The 17,887-nt window shown below is 36.7% G+C and overlaps 1 non-coding gene across 1 annotated transcript; it reads right to left on the bottom strand.

Moving 5' to 3' along the window:
* Window positions 1–17,353: 17,353 nt before the first annotated feature.
* TRNAR-GCG (transfer RNA arginine (anticodon GCG)) lies at window positions 17,354–17,426 on the bottom strand. Its single transcript has one exon. It is a non-coding gene; the product is annotated as a tRNA-Arg (tRNA).
* Between the last annotated feature and the right edge of the window lie 461 nt (window positions 17,427–17,887).

The following is a 17,887-nucleotide window of genomic DNA, read 5'->3' as shown; positions in this document are numbered from 1 at the left end:
CATCGCTGCTTATTTTATGGTTTATCTTCGCTTTTATCGTTACTCCAATATGCACACCTCAATGACAATGCATGCTTCAATTCTCTCTGATATAGCATCGCTGCTTCTTTTATCGTGCATCTTCGCTTTTATCGTTACTCCAATATGCACACCTCAATAACAATGCATGCTTCAATTCTCTCTGATATAGCATCGCTGCTTCTTTTATCGTGTATCTTCGCTTTTATCGTTACTCCAATATGCACACCTCAATAACAATGCATGCTTCAATTCTCTCTAATATAGCATCGCTGCTTCTTTTATCGTTTATCGTCGCTCCAACGTGTACGTACCCTTAGTGGATAAGGCGTCAGCACGTAGAGCTGAAAACCCGGGTTCGAACCCCGGTGCCGGAGAGAATTTTTCTCCGCTCCACCCACCCTTCATCATTTACAACTATCTTCTCCTGACGGTTTCTCATAAAATCAGGATGCGATCCTAGACACATCTCGTGAGACATGGAGTACAGGAAGATCTTCTGTATTTCCGCCATCATTTCACCATTGCACCCAATAGCAACATTAACTGTCATTAAATAACTTGCAAACTCGCCCAAGAATGTTAACCGTAATGTTCAAACAATAGCTGCATGGCCATCTACTTCCTAGCTGTCTTCATTTCATTACCTGTTAAACAGCTACCGGCTTTAAATTGCGTGATATGTTGTTGGAAGCTATGAAAAGGGAAGCAAATGCTCGAAATAATTCCCCTCGCTTCCAGTTCTGTGTTAGGATTGCGACGCAAACTATTAAACTTAATGGTTTGTTGAAACAAGCCGTGGCCCGTGTCCCGCGGACAGGTTGCAGCAATTTGCCAGCACATTTTTCACATATTTTCAGAAATGTCTGTTGGCGACATCTGGATATATGTTCTGCAATTACCTTTTGAATTGAAGAAGGAGCTATGTAAACGTCATAGGTGACTGTGAAACTAGGAACACCACTAAGAGAATGAAAATGTTAACTCTCAAGTGAAGTGTGTTATGTCAGTGAAGTGTGTTGTGTCAGTGAAGTTTTATAGTTTATAGTGGCAGTGCAAAGTACTTGAACAGCGAAATGTTTTTGAAGTGTTACTGAAATCAGGATAGTATCAGTGAAATGTATCGTAGTTCCAGTGCAGTGAGTGAGTTGACAGCGAAATGAGTGTAGTGCTGAAAGGTACTTGTGCAAGTATGAACATATCATACTCGTGGATTTTAGTTCGAACTTAGGGTTAAGATGCAAATTAGATTTACTTTAAAGGTTATTTTAAGTGATCGTGTTTCTTTTAATTTAGGGTGCTCCTTATTATTATTATTATTATTATTATTATTATTATTATTATTATTATTATTATTATTATTATTATACAGTAGTTAATTATTGCTATTAGTATTATTATTAATAGTATTATTAACTGTATTTTTTATTAACTGAGTTTATTATTTTATGCTCGACCCTGCCGAAATGTAGTAATTATACACCTGGTAGTAGCCCTTTAATGCACCTCATTAAAGTACACCTATTCATTATAGTTCAGTTGTTCAGCCCATGAGAAATCACCATTGTACCATTATAAAACCGCAAGTATCGATTATTCTCGGATATGCAATCGAAAGACAATTAGCGAAAAGTCACGGAGGCTGGAAATCCGATACTGCCGCAGAAGGTTATGTTCTGTTACTATAATAATTAGCGTTAATTGTAAATAATATTCAAATGAATTCAATTTGTCATCTCGTTTTTAAATTCTAAATCAATTTCCAGGTTATATCAATATTAATGTTCATGTTATTCTCTAGTTTATATCAAGGTCAATGACATTCGTCCCTCGGAAAAAAAATCGATACTTTCACGTCTGCGCACATCTCACAGTTTAGAAGGTCAGTTCCGATCTTCACTTAGATAACCATAACATGAATACTTATGAATAATTTCAAGTTAGAAATATGGTCGAGCATAAAAAGTCGTATGAAACTTGCGTATAATGGTAATTAAGACGCTCGTATGAAAATTATGAAACTCGCTTGCACTCGTTTCATAAACAAACATACTCGCGTCTTAATTACTACCATTATAGGCTCGTTGCATAATGTACTAAATTGTCATTATTGAGTGTAATTAGTTACTACTGCCACCGGGTATTTACCCATTTGCAGTGTGAGTAAATACATACATACATACATACATACAACTACTACAGTACCTAATAGATACTGCCTAGGTCTAGGGACTGGAATCCGGTGTGGCTTAGCGGATAAAGCGTCAGCACGTAGAGCTGAAAACCCGGGTTCAAATCCCGGTGCCGGAGATAATTTTTCTCTGTTCCACTCTTCCATCATCATAGATTTATTTTAGTTTTTATTATGAGAGCAATATAGTAAATTTTACCTAAACTAGAATATTTATGTTCTTTTATACTTTTAAATATTATTAATGCTTTAATTTATATATACAATAATTGTATTATGAGCCCTAAATATCAATAAAAGGATAAAGTATTTCTGCAGTGCCTGGTAAAAGCGACATAAGTCAGTTTCCACAAACCTTTTTTGATAATTTATTGACAACTTACACTGGTTTATGTCGATTTGATTTTTTTCTGTATGAATTATTGTAATGGGAGAAATACTTATGTCTCTTCTTCCAAGGGAGCAGCTGTTCCGTAAGTTGTCAATAAATTATCAAAAAAGGTTTGTGGAAACTGACTTGTGTCACTTTTCCCAAGCACTGCAGATTTAATCTCATTTGTTTATAGCAATATGTTTTGAAAGGAAGTACTTAAGTATTTTTACTAATGACTAAAGTTTCCCTTATTTCCTAAGACTACAACAAGAATAACATTTGTTTAAACGTTTAATAACATCAGTTCACTTTAACCATTGAATTTAAATGAACACTTGTGAATTTAAGTGTTTCCAAATCATTTTTCTTAGATTTAAACGTATTGTATTCATTTACCATTAGATATGTAATGTATTTAATCAGAATGCGTTGGTTAAGTTTAGCGTTATAATTATTGTGGTCTGAAATAGTTTCGTCATTTTGTTCATGAACACCAGTCTGTTATTAAGGAGCGGATTTGTATGTAATTAAATATTATTTTTGCGTGTGATGAAACACAATTAACAAAGTTAAAAATTCCGAACATGAAGTTTCAAGTTTAAAACCCGAATTTTATTTCATATAAAAACACATATTCTCACAAAAAATTATGTAAATACATATTTTCAGGAAATCTATTATAAACACATAAATCTTGGAGTTTTTTACTTAAATAATTTTTTACAAGAACTTTTAAATATTCTAAAACTAAATCAATTATATCACTCAGAAGTACGTTATCTTTTTTAAGAATTCTTGGTTGCTTCGTGTTTCTAAGCGCTGTGTGGTGTATCCGTGATCCATTTTCGTAATAGTATCGCCTGAAGTTCTGAGAACTACTAGGCAGCATATCAGTGTTATTATTAGAGAATAAATTAACATGGACAAGGAGGAGAGATCATGCAACACATAATTAGGAATGTTTATTGTTGCTGAAGATGATTTCATTCCACGCTTTGTTTGTGAAACACAACAGATAAGAGCTGGGTATGAACATTATTTAATTTAAACAAATCTCTCGCCTCTCGCTCATTTCTATCAAGTAAGGCAATATATCTTGTTGTGATTCCCTGTTATCGGGCTTCGTCAATCGATATCCTTCAAGACATACTGAAAGATGGTTGTTCTTAAAAAAACGATTTGGCTTTCCTATTAGCAAATATAAGCTTTTTGTGTGACACCATTAAAAAAAACTCGAAACATCCAAAAACCTGTTGTCTGAAACAGGGAGGTGCGTGCCGTGGAAATTAAACTAGACTCGCTTAGTACAAGTACTAAGGGACAAATTCCAGAATGTGTTTGGGAAAATCAGTGGATATAAAAAAATGTATAAAGTTGCTCAAGTATTGGAGGATGTGCCTGTAGGTGAAATTGACGGTGTTTGTGTTTGTGACATTTTTCTCTTTAAATATGCACGTCTGACGTCCTGTGATGAGGAAAGATCGTTTTCACAGTATAAGTCGTTGTTCAGAGATAATCGGCATGCATTTGTGATGGAGAATTTGGAGGTGACCTTTGTTGTTCACTGCAATTCTCGGCCAACTACTAGCACTCAAGTGTGGTTGGTGAGTACCTAGTAACATTTTTTTTTTCAAGGTAAGTAAGGTATTTTTGTCATATTTAAAAAAAATACATATATTTTTTATTTTTAGCAAATATTTTCGTACTTTTCAGTACATAAAAAATAAATATATTTAAATTTTTTAGCACATAAAATCCTCTCCCTAGTTATAATCTGCCACTTTGTTGTGGACGGATCACGGAGACGTCATTCAACGTCCGTGGACTGTGGAAGAGATATCAATGCTTTCCCCATGCTTTCATCCCTCTCTCTCTCTGCCAGTTCTGCATCCTTGCTTTAAAATTTGGCCGCAACGTCGAGCGGATCTGTGTGAATCTAGCTTGAATAGTATTTCATTGCGACCTCGAGAGCTTGAGCGAGCAGTAAATATAATTTATGAAAGGGTCGGTGTGAAGCAGGCAGTAATGGGCGCAGGTCCGTGTCTTATCAGTGCAGACTGTCGGCCAACTGGCGCAATGTTCTGCTCAAGGTTTGCAGCACGCGCCAAGGAGTCGAGTTCACGAAAATAGGAAACTGTGACTGTGTACAACGTAACAGAATATCTCCTAGGATACGAAGCTGATACCTCAGGTGTATGTTACAATCATTATCCGCTATGGTATCTATTACGTAGTAGCCTTTCTGTCTATAAATTCGGCGGATCCGGGTTTGATTTCCAGCAGGAATGTGATAATTATCTCCCATGACAATTAGGCCTATTTTTATGTGCGCGTGTATTGTTTTGTATTGCATCATAGTGGAAGTATATCTGTACTACTTCCACTTTCATATTGCATGAAGTAATAACCTTGTGCTACCCTGACCACATGGCCAAGAAGGCTTGCTATTGGTGGAAGTCTGGTTTTGACTCATAAGTCACATGAGCGTAAGCAATGAAGGACCAAAGACTTCAATATCTGAAGAAAGATTGTTGATGATAATTTAAGGTTCGGAAGTTCAAACTGTAGTAACTTACTTACTTACTTACCTACTTACTGGCTTTTAAGGAACCCGGAGGTTCATTGCCGCCCTCACATAAGCCCGCCATTGGTCCCTATCCTGAGCAAGATTAATCCAGTCTCTACCATCACATCTCACCTCCCTCAAATCCATTTTAATATTATCTTCCCATCTACGTCTCGGCCTCCCTAAAGGTCTTTTTCCCTCCGGCCTCCCAACTAACACTTTGCTGTGGTCGTGCCAGAGAAACAGTCCCATTCCGAGGCTTATTTGAAGGATTCGTAACAACCTGTTTTTTTACGGTGATGGGTTGTTAGCCCTTCGCCCTACCCCCAAGCTGGAGGACCACCCCTCATCGGCTGTCTGCGACTACTTATTCAAGTGATGAGAAATATATGCAAATGCATATTTGTATCGGAACGACATATCTTAACAAAACTTTGTCATTATATGTTTCATATTAAATTAAGATGATTGACGCATAGCTGTTCGTGCATATACAGGATGTTTCCGAGGTGGTGTTACAAACTTTCAGGGGTGATGGCGAAGGGCACATGTATCAATTTGAGATCAGGAACCATGGTCCGGAAATGACTGAGTCGAAAGTTATAAGCAAAAAATAGTTCTGTGGAAATGGAATTGTAATTTGGCACCACGTGCCCTCATTCCCTTAACCTTAAGAACAATCGTGGAAAGATAGTATGGCCCGGATATCTCCTACGTGGGTACTTGTCCCGATACAATCTGTCAGCTTGTCTACTGTTCCCTTTGGCTCATCCGTATTCGAAAATCATGTCTGCATATTCCGCTCTCGTGTACTCCTCCATTTCACTAGGACTGATCGACTGGACACTGCAACTTGTACACATACACTGCTGTCTACAGACGTGCATATCAGGACCGACCATGTCCGTTACACATTACGCTATCTGCATTGCTTTAGTGTAGTTTCCTGTCCCCATCCCTCAGACAGCGCACTGAATGGAATACTGTAAGTAGACAACGTAAACAACGTCAGATGAATACGGTATGTGTAAGATGTACAGATAAATACACATAAATAAGGTGTACAGAGGAATAAAATTATTTCATTTCCACACAACTATTTTTGCTTGTAACTTTCGACGCAGTCATTTCCGGACCAGGGTTCTTTATCTCAAATTGATACATGTGCCCTTCGCCATCATCCCTGAAAGTTTGTAACACCACCTCGGAAACACCCTGTATGTGCACGTTTTATTATTATTGTTTTCCTTTTTGTAGCGAAAAAGTTTTCTAGTTTTATAGACTTCAGTCAAACAAGTACCGTAACTCGTTAAAGGACACATTAGCGTTGCTGGACAGTTGCTTGCAGCAGAGGCATCCAATGCGGAACCTCTGTATTAGTGAGGATTACAGAGGAGGTTCGGAATTCATTTCCGGATGTAAACAGTTTTATATACTCTGTGAAGAAAGTGTTTTTAAAAGCACCTTCCAGAATAAACACATACAGAGAGATGCTGCCAAACGTTCCTCTACCACCACAGCTTGTTATTACATTAGATAGGGGACTACGCTTGAGTCTGGTGTTTTTTACAGTGACCATTTTTGTGAAGTAAGAGAGGTATGATATTTTAATTTTGAAATACATTATTTATTTATTTATTGCTCTCAAATTTCCTTCTGACATTAACTCTTACTCATTCAGGTACCAAACTCAATTGATGATGAGGATGCATGCATTACAGTTGCGAAGAAAGCCTGACTTTACCCAGTGTGCATACATAAGAAGCTTGCATATATAAATTCAAAATTTTACATTCTTTCAAGCAATTGGAAACGCAGAGCCTGCAACTTAGTGAAGCTTTGAAGGTGCTTGATGCTGCAACCACAGTTTGGATGCAGCTAGTGGTAAACAAGGTGGGGTCATCAAAGAGAAATTGGCTATCGTCCTTGCTAAGAATAATGGACTAAAGAAGATGGGGGAAATTAGCAAAATGCTACAAGAGTACGATAGTAATGTGGACGTTGAACCTACGATATTGTCGGATTATAATTTTGACCCCTTACATCATGTCATGTGGAAAGAACTTTTTCTGTGCGCAGATGTTTATTCTTTATTTATTCTGTATATTTATTGTCATCAAAATTATTATTCTTTTAGAGGTTCAGTTGTTTCCGGTTTGTTTACCAGTCCCAGTATTGTTGTTTTTTTTTGGGGGGGGGGGAATTACGAACACCAAATTCTCTCTGGTATGCCCTTTGAGTAGCTGTGATTGAATTCGTAATCCAGTATTGTTTCACAAGGAAGAGCCGTTGATTTAATTTGCACTGCATTTTCAGTGAGTGAAACAAAATGTCGAAAACAGCTGTCAACAATGAAGAATAAAGAATAAATATCTGCGCATCTCGTGACAGGGAATCAAAACTCCTGCTTATTTTGACGTTAAAAACTGGTCATTAAGTGAATTTCCAGCCGAACAAATAAAGAATTTTCAACATTTGCTATAGAGGTTAGTAATCTCCGAAAGATACTCTATATTTGAGGTATAACAAATTGTGGCTAGCATCATTCGTTTTGAAAGAAAGAAAGAAAGAAAGAAAGAAATAAAGAAAGAAAGAAAGAAAGAAAGAAAGAAAGAAATAAAGAAAGAAAGAAAGAAAGAAAGTAAGAAAGAAAGAACGAAAGAAAGAAAGAAAAAAAGAAGGAAAGAAAGAAAGAAAGATAGAACGAAGGAAAGTAGGAAGGAAAGAAAGAAAGAAGGAAGGAAGAAAGAAAGAACGAAGGAAGGAAAGAAAGAAAGAACGAAGGAAAGAAAGAAAGAAAGAACGAAGGAAAGAAAGAAAGAAAGAACGAAGGAAGGAAAGGAAGAAAGAAAGAAAGAAAGAACGAAGGAAGGAAAGGAAGAAAGAAAGAAAGAAAGAACGAAGGAAGAAAAGAAGGAAGGAAGGAAAGGAAGAACGAAGGAAAGAAAGAAAGAACGAAGGAAGGAAAGAAAGAAAGAACGAAGGAAGGAAAGAAGGAAGGAAAGAAAGAAAGAAAGAACGAAGGAAAGAAGGAAGGAAAGAAAAAAAGAACGAAGGAAGGAAAGAAGGAAAGAAAGGAAGAAAGAAAGAAGGAAGGAAAGAAGGAAAGAAAGGAAGAAAGAAAGAAAGAACGAAGGAAGGAAAGAAAGAACGAAGGAAGGAAAGAAGGAAGGAAGGAAAGAAAGAGAGAAAGAAAGAAAGGAAGGAAGAAAGAAGGAAAGAAAGAAAGAACGAAAGAAAGAACGAAGGAAGGAAAGAAAGAAAGAACGAAGGAAGGAAATAAATAAAGAAAGAAAGAACGAAGGAAAGAAAGAAAGAACGAAGGAAAGAAAGAAAGAACGAAGGAAAGAAGGAAAGAAAGAAAGAGAGAAAGAAAGAAAGGAAGGAAGGAAGAAAGAAAGGAAGGAAGAAGGAAGGAAAGAAAGAACGAAGGAAGGAAAGAAAGAAGGAAGGAAAGAAAAAAAGAAAGAAAGAAAGAACGAAGGAAAGAAAGAAGGAAAGAAAGAAAGAAAGAACGAAGGAAGGAAAGAGGGAAGGAAAGAAAGAAAGAAAGAAAATATGTTAGTTCTATATAAATTACTCCGTATATATTTTGATTACGAAACCATGAAATATAATCTTTTTTACTGTAAAAATTGAAAAATAAATTGATACTCAGTTCTGCTACGCATTCTCTTTCAAGGCTGTGAACGGGCTTCCAACCACTGCCGTTGAGTTTTCTAAAGGCAGGACGTCTGGAAGTAACGATGTTCTTAGTGTTTTATTGCCAGGAGTGAGAGAGAATTACGAGAAATTCGATACTGTTCCGTTCAACCGACATGTTCACTAAATTTATGGGATATTATAAATGCAATGAAACTTTCACATGGTCTGCCATGTCGAGCAATCAAACTTCACATTACGTTCTGTACAAGGCTACGCGTTCTTTCAAGTAACACCTGTTGCTCTGAAAAGGATCTTTTGTAATATTGCATGATATAAAATGGTCACTGAAGAATTGTAGTGAGGAGTTCCATTATTTATTTAAAGGCACCTAAAATAGGCCCTGAATTTATCAAAATAGACACTAAAAACATAGATTTAAGCACCTAAAAATACCATTTCCAGCAGCTAAAAATACTATTTTATGCAGCTAAAATGTAATTTCTATCAATACAAACTACAGTAACTATAAAAGTGCAATTAATTAGTGATTATTAACCATTACGGTATACAGTGACAAAAACAGTAAAAAATATTGCTGTTAGAAACTTTATTTTTGTTAAGTCTTAAATTATGAATACCGGTACGTAATTTTAATGAATTCATCGGCCTCATTGCTCTAAGGCTGCTAATACATAAGTACTCATATTACAATTAAATTAATTAATTTACAATTAACACATTATTCATAATTGGCATTGCAATATATAACAACGTTTTTCTCTAATTTTCTATTGTGAAACTTCGCCTTTTCTTAGACAGAACCATTTCATAAGCGAAAAAATTCTTTCCAATGATACCGAATGACTGCCTCCGTGGTCTGTTGGTCAGCATGCTGGCTTCCAGATCAGGAGGTCCCGGGTTCGATTCCTGGGCTCCGCCTTCGGTGAGTTTTTCTTGAAGAACAAGAATTCCCTGGGTGTCTAGAGTCTGGAAATTTGTATGAATGTGAGTGTGATTGTGAGTGTGCCGGGTTAATATTAATTAACCAATCATCACAAATATAAAAATACATCAGGACTGTCGCTGGGCAGTAACCTGAACACACGTTTCAGCGTCACATTGTTGACAAGTAACTCCATCTGTTAGAACAACTATAAAGCATCTTATAGATGCTACAGAGTTACCAACAACGAAAAAAAAAAAAAGATACCGAAGCAATGAATGCATATTTAAATGTATCAATATTTGCTATTCTGATTTCTTTAGGGACAACTACATCCTCCTGATTCATCACATTCCTACCGTCTCTTCAAGTGCTCAACAAAACCAGACACCTTCCAGGAATTTCTTCATTCTTACAACCAAACTATTACAGGATATTGAAACCATATCTACCACATGACATTCAAAACTTTCTTTTTCACTACTATAGGAAAATTTAAAAAAATATACGTTACAAATAGAAATAGGCAATTATATGTTCTAAGTAACAAATAGAAATAGGTAATGTGTTCTAAAACCTTAAAAATAGGTCTCGAAGTCCACATCTGTGGAGTAACGGTTAGCGCGTCTAGCCGCGAAACCAGGTGGCCCGGGTTCGATTCCCGGTCGGGGCAAGTTACCTGGTTGAGGTTTTTTTCCGGGGTTTTCCCTCAACCCAATATGAGCAAATGCTGGGTAACTTTCGGTGTTGGACCCCGGACTCATTTTACCGGCATTGTCACCTTCATCTCATTCAGACGCTAAATAACCTAAGACGTTGATAAAGCGTCGTAAAATAACCTACTAAAATAAAATAAATAGGTCTCGAATAGGCATTTTAGCCACCATAATTTCGCTTTCAAAAGTTGACATTTTATATAAATTGTGAAGATATTTAACTAGCATGGAGTTGAGTCGTTTTGGTAATCACGTCTCAACTCCATGCGACTCCTTGGATAGTGCAACCGCTTTAAAATGACCTTGTCTTAACTGGGCTAAACAAAATCCCTCCCTAACAATATCTACTTTTGTTGATCGATGGAACTATCATAGAGCCAATGGGGTAGTATATATCCATCGATTCATAGAGTCATTCAAACCTAAGAGCCAACTGGCTAGTCTCTGATATTGAGACAACTCATCCTGCCTAAGGTTTTTCCGTGGTTTTCCTAAGGCGCTAAGACAAATGTCGGGATGAGCCCTAAAAGAAATGGGCCACGGACCTGCACTCATATTCCCATGAATCTCCCTAATTACTGTAAATTAATTAACAATTACATCTCTCCCCGCTCTTCGTAATTGAGGCATCATATAGCCAAATGGCTAGTCTCAAAATTGAGACGATTCAACAAGGCTCATGACAACAATCACCTCCTACATAATAGCCAAATTGGCTAGTCTCTTATACATGAGACAACTCATCCTGCCTAAGGTATTCCGTGGTTTTCCTAAGCGTAAGACAAATGTCGGGATGAGCCCTATAAGAAATGGGCCACGGACCTATATGCCCTTCCCCATATATATTCCCCTTTATTATAAACGACGTATGCCCTAGTTCAGAACCTATAAATTGTCTATTAAATATACGAGGTCACTCAATTAGTCGCAATTTGAAAGGACAGGGACCTCTCAAATCGCAGATTTAGATTTCACGGCGCTTCTTCCGACGGCCTTCACATGCCTTGTCATCGAACAACAGATGACAGCGTCTCGCCATCCTAACGGCAAACACCAGCCATCTCCTCCTCGCCCCGTTGCGTGATCACTTGATCAAATCTCAGCCCCCCTCGCGTATGTGGTACCTAAAAGGTTACGTCCAATTTCGGCTTCCCCTTCAAAATTTTCTAGAGCTCCTTCAGCGTGGAGCAGCGTAACCCGGAGTGAGACTAGTGGCCAACAGGCTTGGAGCTCACATACTTAGTTTTGTACAGCCCCCAACCCCTTGCAAGGACGCGTTTTGCGTACCTTTTAAATTTGTCCTCCCAATTCTCTTTCGATTTTTCGATTTTTTTTTTCGACTAGTTTTAGTTTATCCCTACAGAATAAATAGACATTTAACCTAAAATCCGAGGTCTAGTGACAACGTAATTTCTCTTACTTCACTTGTTATAATACTTTTCGTTACCATAGAACTTGTGACGAACTTGATATACTGTATTTTCATTGTTAGATCTTAAGGATTTATGTATTGCCGACTTGATGAATAGCTTGACTGTAAATGGACTGGACGGACAGTACGGCTACAATGGCCAGTGATGGATTATTCATAATATTTCGATGTTAAACGTGCTGTAGTACTGTACTGAATATGAATGAGGCAGGGCATCGAATCTAGCTGTTGACTAGGTCTGCTAAGAGTGAAAAGGATTAATAATGTAATAGTTTTATGAATGAAGAGAAAAAGATGAATTTATTCACGTCTATTAAGCTCTATGACACGCGAGACTGAATGAATACATAGTGTTTGAGCGGAGATGAATGACTCTAATAACGACGTATTCCGACGATTGAGACAAACGCAATTGTCAACTAAGAAAAACTGTGACGTAATAGTTGGCCAAGAGCAGTTCGTAATAGCTCGTACAAAAGGCTTGCAAGCTTTTCAGTCTCAAACCTACTCCAACAATAATGCCAAAAATTAAATTATAGATAAATACAATATAATATTCGTTACTCAGTCAAATGACAAATCAATGTAAAATAATGACTTATATTATATGGTCATTAAGTTTTAAACACATAAATTACATATTGCAAACGTTTTCGCCTATTCAGGCAACTTCAGGAGTAATTATACAATATCTCAATATCAAACTGTATAGTCATTACATTGGTGGTAGATAAACTGTTTAAAATTAATGATGTCTCCATAATTAAAATGTAACTAGTGGCTTGTGCAGCAAATGCTGCTGCAAACTAAGTTCGTTAGACGTTCAAATAAAAATTTTTCAGATTTATTTTCAATGAAGAACACTATGTTTTTGATAGTTATTTGCTCCCATAATAGTGAAACATATTCCCTCTGAATGGATTTTTTTAGGCCAAATACTTTATCTTGAACCTATCCAACTTCAGTTTTTGAGTTTCAACGCGAAAACGCAAGTATCAATGTCAGGACGATAGCAGTAGCTATTTCAGGTCATTGTGGATTGTAGGAAAAAGTTACAAAAATGTCAGGTTTGCTAAGCTTTCGAACAATAGCATTTTCGTATAGCTGCTGCATGTAGAGCTTGAAATGTAGAGCGTAAAATCATTTTATCCTACTAAGAGATCTTGCTGAAATGATCTGGACACTACAAAATCTTCTAGGCCTCTTATTTTATCAGTAAGTAATACCTTTTGATCTTTCCTTAGGAACTGTAATTTTTGCGCTCTCTCGAGCCAATACTGAAGACAATGACACATATCAATATCTACACTACACCGCCATTACGTATATGAAAAAGACCCAACCCCACTGGGTTAATAAGTATAAAATATTTGATTTCTAATAACAATATTATTATCTTACTTAAGTTTTGTAGTTATATATATAGCAGTCACTCAGTAAATTACAGAAATGAAGATCTAAATTAAGATATTCTCTACATTTACTTACATAACCTTAAAACGTTTCACTTTCATATCAATATAGCATTAATATGTATTTTTATTAGGTTATTTTACGACGCTTTATCAACAGCTTTGGTTATTTAGCGTCTGAATGAGATGAAGGTGATAATGTCGGTGAAATGAGTCCGGGGTCCAACACCGTAAGTTACCCAGCATTTGCTCGTATTGGGTTGAGGGAAAACCCCGGAAAAAACTCAACCAGGTAACTTGCCCCGACCGGGAATCAAACCCGGGCCACCTGGTTTCGCAGCTAGACGTGCTAACCGTTACTCCACAGGTGTGGACATTAATATGTATAATTAATGAAAAATAGTCACATCATGATATTAACTATAATAATATTTAATTTCTAATGGTAATAATGTCATCAAACCACCTCAAGTTTCGTAGATTTGAATATCCAATACACAGCTGCACTCAGAAAATTACACACTGCAGAATCAGTTTTTAATAACAAATTGAATTGAGCTCTAAATATGTCGGCAATCCTGCAGGTCATGGCCTAATAGTCTATTGTTTATTGCAGTGTGTGTTTTGTTCTGAAATTCAATCAAGTCGGCCGTGATTCAATAAAATTGTTCTCAAAACTGACAACAGATGGATTTTGGAAAATAGGAAAATTATGTAGGAAAATTGACATTTCACTGAAAACTACTACTTTTCCGAAAAACTTTGTATGCCAGGAATGAAAATGAGGGGTCACTCATTAAAATCCGTTCAGCCGTTTTCCTGTAATTTCCATTACCAGTTCAAATTATATATATAGATGTTACAGGTGATTTTAATTATGGAGATGTTGTACATAATTAATTTTTAAACAGTTTATCTACCACCAATGTAATGACTAAACAGTTTGATATTGAGATATTGTATAATTACGCCTGAAGATGCCTGAATAGGCGAAAACGTTTGCAATATGTAATTTATGTGTTTAAAACTTAATGACCATATAATATAAGTCATTATTTTACATTCATTTGTCATTTGACTGAGTAACGAATATTATATTGTATTTATCTATATTAATTGACAATCTGAACAACTTTCATCATGCTCTCTAAGTTAAATTCAAAATTAATACACATCCACAATTAAAAACGGATAGTTCTTAAGAATTCGGTGTCACGAAAATGACAAATACATGCTACGCTTCCTTCAAACACAATCCTTAAAGTAGTAGTTGACGATGGAGTAATGTTAATTTAGAGAAAATTTGTAGCATGTCTCTTTTTCTTTTTCTTGTACGGAGGATGGACTATGGCATGGATGACGATAATATGTGTATGTACAGGGACATCATTTTATTTTTACTTCAATCTTTATTGTACCTGAGTTTTTGATTGTACATCACTCCCACCCCTTCTACTATGGAAGTTCCAACTCTACACAGAACCAAGACCGCAGATAGTAAGCAGTACTGAGTTACTGAGTATAGTACGTTCCAGAAATATGTTCGCGTTTTCCAGTGACGAAAGAGCTTTCAATATTGAATCATATTTTCGCACAGGTACTGTCCGTTTGCCTACGTCGCATCCCGATTTCCCCCACCTGCTTCTGCTCGCCCCTCTGTAATAGCTGGGCTGTCTTAGCTCTTTTCTGAAAACATTAATTTCTCTTAGGAATTGGAAGTTTACGTAATATTATACAGCTGTTTAATTTAACTTAAATAAAAGGGCCTCGTTAAGTAATTAACTGTCACGTGATTTCCTCTCTTTCTACAATCCTGCGCCATAATCACTTGGACGGACAGTAGATAGCATGTCTGAGCAATTTTATATTTTCGGGTCGGGCAGAAGTGAAGATTGAATTTACAGTACGTAGAGTAGGTACAGAATTATTTCAACATGAGTTACTAGTACGAAGGACGAAACTGGCAATTGGAATTAGATGCAATAGTCTATAGTGCGATAATATGCACAAAAGAACTGAAGCCTGTATCGAAATGAACGGCCACCATTTTCAAAATTGTGTTTAAATATTCATATTATGATTATTTTTCAATTTAACTTCTTTCTCTATAGGCCTATTGTACGCTAATGTGCCGTAGACAGTATAATATACACTGCATAATGAATACGTTCGTATGGATAACTCACTTCGTGAGTAAAAACACTTATTCTTAATACGGTACTGTACTTTGATTAAAGAAAAACCTAATGAAAATTATGAAACTCAAAATTGCGATATTTCCTAGTTTACGTAAATGGATGAACTACTTTTCTTCCTTCCTATACCTAGTAGAATGATTTGTGTTTTACGCCAGCCAGTATCATCGAACTCCAGTCTTGGAGGGGGGAGCAAGCGGTGTTTCCGGTTCTCTAAAGGTATAGACAGGTTGATATTAAAAATGTTAGTAAAAATAAAATGATGTCCCTGTATTTATTCACACTGCAATGGGTATATACCCGGTGGCAGTGGCAACTAATTACACTCAATAATGACAATAATAAACTTGTTAATTAAAAATACACTTAATAATAATACCAATAATTAATACTAACAATAATAATAATAATAATAATAATAATAATAATAATAATAATAATAATAATAGGGAATATCCTAAATTAAATGAAACACTATCACTTAAAATAACATTTAAAACAAATCTAATATGTATCTTAAATCTAAGTTCGAACTAAAACCCACGAGTATGATATGTTCATATCTGCACAAGTACCTTTCCACATTACACTCATTTCGCTGTCAACTCACTCACTGTACTGGAACTACGACACATTTCACTGATTCTATCCTGATTTCACTAACACTTTAAAAACATTTCACTGTTCAAATACTTTGCACTGCCACTATAAACTATAAAGCTTCCCTGACAGGAACACGTTTCACTGACACAACACACTTCACTGACACAACATAATATGTGAATTTATGAATTAGTGACGGCGAAATGTGACAGTTCCAAGGCAGAAAGTTATCCATGACTTCTGTTTCAATCGGTTGAGGGAAAACTACGGTAAATCCCAACCACGTGACTTGCCCCAACCAGGATTTGAAGCAGTTTCACGGCCAGACGTATTAACCGTTATACCACAGCGGATCTCCTGAGTCCTTATGATATAAGATGTACGCTATGTGGAGAGACCCCAAGTATGGAATGGAATAGAATGGAACTTAACTGAGTTGGGCACGGACGGCCCAGCACTGCGACCTATTAGGATCTATTGCGCTAACCCTCGATATGGAATGACTTGCATGCCACAGATTCCCTACGCGCACCCCCTAACCTACAACCGACAAAATCCATATATCATTTCTGCTTCGGCAAATTCCCTCAAGGCCCCCCTGTCGGTCCGAGACGAAACTCCTCCCCCGAGTAGGTCCGCCTCGGGTGTCATTGCAGAAGCCATCCAACATCGCTGAACTACATTCCACGGAGGCCGGTCCAGAGAGTCAGCAGCTTCGGGAGGCCGCCGGTAGAGTGATCTGAAAAACCAGAAACGGGATGATGAGGAAAGGATGATGGGGGAGGAAAGGAAGTAGCGAAGATGAGTGGGGTTCCAGTCGCCTGATAAAGTTACCTGATCATCATGCTCTCTAAGTTAAATTCAAAATTAATACACATCCAAAAATAATAACGGATAGTTCTTAAGAATTCGGTGTCACGAAAATGACAAATATATGCTACGGTTTCTTCAAACACAATCCTTAAAGTAGACTAGTAGACAGTTACCGGGAATCGATCCTGGGACCGCTGGGTTCGGAGTTAGACTCGCTAACCCCTCAGCCACAACGGTGGACGACCCAAATTATAGTATAATATACCTGCATTTGTGTCCTAACTGTAACCTGCAGAATTTTTTCAGCGTTTTTTCTCAATTCAGTGACCATTTTTTTGAAGTGTAGAACGATATTGAACTTAAAATAAAATTACGTAAAGATTAATTTTTGGTGCTACAGAATATTTCTGTTATGGTAACAATGATTATTAGAAGAGAGAAATTCGCTCCTGCGCCGGGGATCGAACCCGGGTCCTTGGTTCCGCATACCAAGTGCTCTAACCACTGAGCTACGCCGAAGTTCAATCCACAACATCGCATCGAATCCCTCTTCTCTAATGTTTTTTCCTTTGTGGCTAGACTCCAAGTTAGACATATATGTTGACAGATATTAAGTCAACTGTCATTTTACAAGGAGCGCACTCAATTGAGTGATTTGGTGGCCGGGATTCCACAGTAGAATGTATGTATTTATTCACACTGCAAATGGATATATACCCGGAGGCAGCGGTAACTAATTACACTCAATAATTACATAATAAACACAATTAATAATAATAATAATAATAATAATAATAATAATAATAATAATAATAATAATAATAATAATAATAACAGGACGCATCCTAAATTAAATGAAACACGATCACTTAAAATAACATTTAAAGTAATCTAACGAACTACGACACATTTCACTGATTCTATCCTGATTTCACTAACACTTCAAAAACATTTCACTATTCAAATACTTTGCACTACCA

This window comes from Periplaneta americana, chromosome 7 (assembly GCF_040183065.1).
Source record: "Periplaneta americana isolate PAMFEO1 chromosome 7, P.americana_PAMFEO1_priV1, whole genome shotgun sequence".
In the NCBI taxonomy this organism is placed as follows: domain Eukaryota; kingdom Metazoa; phylum Arthropoda; class Insecta; order Blattodea; family Blattidae; genus Periplaneta; species Periplaneta americana.
Note: the sequence above shows the minus strand (reverse complement) of the source record. Positions and strands in the feature narration are given on the sequence as shown.